Raw genomic sequence first — 3,684 nt, 5'->3', positions numbered from 1 at the left:
TTAATGGTCCCCTCCCCCCAATTTTTTTTTTTACTTTTTTTATCTATTTATTTATCCATTAATCTATCTATCTATCTATCTTTGTATCTATCTCTTTATATACATTTCTATTTATATATCAATATATATATATATATATGTGTGTGTATATATATATATATATATATATATATATATATATATATACATATATATATATATATATATATATATATATATATATATATATATATATATATATATATGTGTGTGTGTGTGTGTATGTGTATGTGTGTATATATAAAGATATATATATAAAGATATATATATATATATATATATATATATATATATATATATATAATATATATATATATATATATATATATATATAATATATATGTGTGCGTATATATATATATATATATATATATATATATATATATATATATATATATATATATATATATATATATGTGTGTGTGTGTGTGTGTGTGTGTGTGTGTGTGTGCGTATGTGTATGTGTGTATATATATATATATATATATATATATATATATATATATATATATAATATATATATATATATATATATATATATATATATATATATATATATATATATATATATATATATATATAGGCTTTATGAACAAAGGCACAACAGGCTCTGCGAATGATTTATCTATTATTAATTATGTCTTGAAATCACATAGTATGGAACCCTACAGACCTAGCAAACTTATCCGTTGCTTGGATGGAAAAAGAAGGTATTGAGGAAACAGAAACATCGAAGAAAAAACAAACCAGATCAATTATTTATATCTTGATATGATGGAACGCATATGGTAATTCTAGATAATCAATCAATATCCCATGGGGTAAGAACGAATTAAATACTGAAGAAGGATGGAAAATTCGCATAAACTAAAAGAATTGCTGAAGGGAAAGTCTGCCTTTTATTTCATAAATAGATTATATAGCAAATAGAAGTTATCAGGAGGTCCAAACTTAGCCTTGAAAAACGTATTTTTTTTTCTGGGTGGGGGCGTGGGGGCAAATATTTTGTAGAGCCACAAATAAAAAACGCAACCTTCACCCACGTATAATATATCATTGGACCATTTGGAGAAGAGAGATGTTGGGTATGAAGAATACACGTTATCAAGTCTTTTACCATCAATGCATACATAGAACATATGTTTAAGCAAATTTATACAGCACCTTAACTTCCGGAAATTGGTCGGAGTAATTTTACCGAGCTGTAGAAATATAACATTGACTATAAAACATATTTGAAGTTGCTGGGAAATCCGTAGGAATTATAAAGTCACATAAGTTTATAAATTACTATTAAGCTTGAAGTGTGTAAACTATACATATCAAAGCAGTAGATAGTCACATAAATAAAATAGAGTAAGGTAGCACTACACAAAGGGACAACAATTCAAATAGCCAAAACAGTTTGATAACTTACTTAGGACGAAGCAATGTGATAATTTATATAAATACTAATATAAAACATGGAAACAGATACCGACAACTATCAGGTCCTGCAGAGGCATTAACATAGCATTTCACAAATAGGTTTATATCAGAAAAGATGACAACTACAATAACGTGAAAAAATTCCCTAACAAACCTATGGAATCTACAAAATTTATGAATGCTTTACACATTAATAGTATCATTATATTATTCAATAAGCTATATAAGGTAAGGTCAGAGTACCACCAAATAAACTTTTCATAGTTTAATTTAGAGGATCTAATCTCTAGTTTTCAGAGTAAGGGTAACTTACTAATATAATGAAGAGAAGGATATACAACTATATTATTGGATTTTCGAAACTTTTTGATGATTATTTTTTCCATTTAGGTGTAAGGAGTTTAATGAATGGACATAAGAAAAAATTACCCATGACTTTTAGGTTCTAATTTGAATAAAAAAAAAAGATATTATCGATAAAAATATATCTCGTAGAAGTGTTCTCCATTCATTAGTAAAGTACTTGAGTATCATAAAACTTGTATAACTATTTTTAATACAAAATTAAGGTTAATATACTGTTAAGCCAAAATTTTCCTTATACAAAAAAATTGTAATAGCTTCGTAATGTATGGTAAGATAAGCTACAGCTTTCTATAAATTATAGGTTTCATTTACTCGAAAAAGGTGGATATATCTTTTGCGCAGCAATATGTTTCTATGAAGCTGTCAGTATGAAAGGCCTATTCTGCAAAATTGTGTTGCTTGGGTGAAGTACAAAAGGAAAATGCAGTGATATCTTTTATCTTTATCATTACCGAATCCAATTCCATCATATATTACATTTATTTATACTTTATCTATTTCCCTTAATCTCCTTTCAAATAACCTAAGCTGTCCTTATATACTACATGTTATTCTCAAAAGTTCATGATTCAATACTTGGTTTGTGTTTCGTTTTATCTATTTCCAATTTATATATATATATATATATATATATATATATATATATATATATATATGTCTCTGGTTATCTATGTTGTTACATTTTATGCCTTCCCCCCCGCAAAAAAGAAGAAAACAAAACGTTATATATTTAGCTCAGTAATTCACCCGCCGCATACATCACTATAATGATCTGACTTAAAAAAAAATAAGTAGAATAATGGAGAATAACATGACACTACATAGAGTTTCATGTACAAAAAAATTAATTTTCCTTCAAAATCCTAATTATCTGTTTTCATTGCATTTCCTCATTTTTTTCCCTTTATATATCTATTATTCAAGTCTGTCCCGAAGGCTTTCGTCTCTTCATACCTGCTACAAATTTTTCCCATTTTTCTTTTTTTTTAATGTTTCACTCTTTTTCCTTGAACTATTCTAAGGTGATTAAAAATAATTTTCTAACCCATATAATTTCCCCCCAGCATTGTTCTTTCACTCTTCACAGACTCCTTTTGTATTTATTTATTCAAATGACCCACAATATTAATATTTAAATATCTACATGCATCTCTAGCTTGGTTTCTCCTTTATGTAATATTTTTTACTTTATGATATATCTTCAATCATCTTCTAAACAACATAAACTAATATTTTGATATTATCTGAGCTTTTAACAATAACCTGCAGCATAATATGATCTAATTTTCTCCCATCTTTGACTACAACTGTGTTATGCGCTGTTCTTCTCTACAAAGGTATGAATGCGAACAAATGCTAGTCCAATAGAGTTTATAACATTTCAGAAATAGATATGTGATGAAAAGTCTATATAGTGGGAGCATATTTATAAGTTAATTCATAATTGTACCTGGACTCCTATGGATGTTGTTGGTAGGTCTGGAGCAATATGTTCCTATTTAACTTAAATGGGTATATACATAAATAAATAAAAGGAAATTTGGATAAAATATCATACAAATTTCGGTTTCTCAGTTTCATCAATATATATGGCTAATACCTGTAAAGTAGTATAAATTTTTAACATTCCTGTTAACTAAAGCTAGAATGTTCTACAGTTTATATAAACTAAGACTCTGTATTGCCTTTTGTTTAGAATGTAGGTAAATGTGTGCATTTTACGAACGTAGAAGTATTACAGACGGTAATACTGAAAAAAAAGAAGTAAGAACTTATGAAGAAGAGTAGTAAATAATAGGTAATGTAACAAAAAACTGTTTATATGAATTTATGTTAAATAACAACGGAGAG

Source organism: Palaemon carinicauda, chromosome 1 (assembly GCF_036898095.1).
Source record: "Palaemon carinicauda isolate YSFRI2023 chromosome 1, ASM3689809v2, whole genome shotgun sequence".
In the NCBI taxonomy this organism is placed as follows: Eukaryota; Metazoa; Arthropoda; class Malacostraca; order Decapoda; family Palaemonidae; genus Palaemon; species Palaemon carinicauda.
This window is presented reverse-complemented; position numbering follows the sequence as displayed.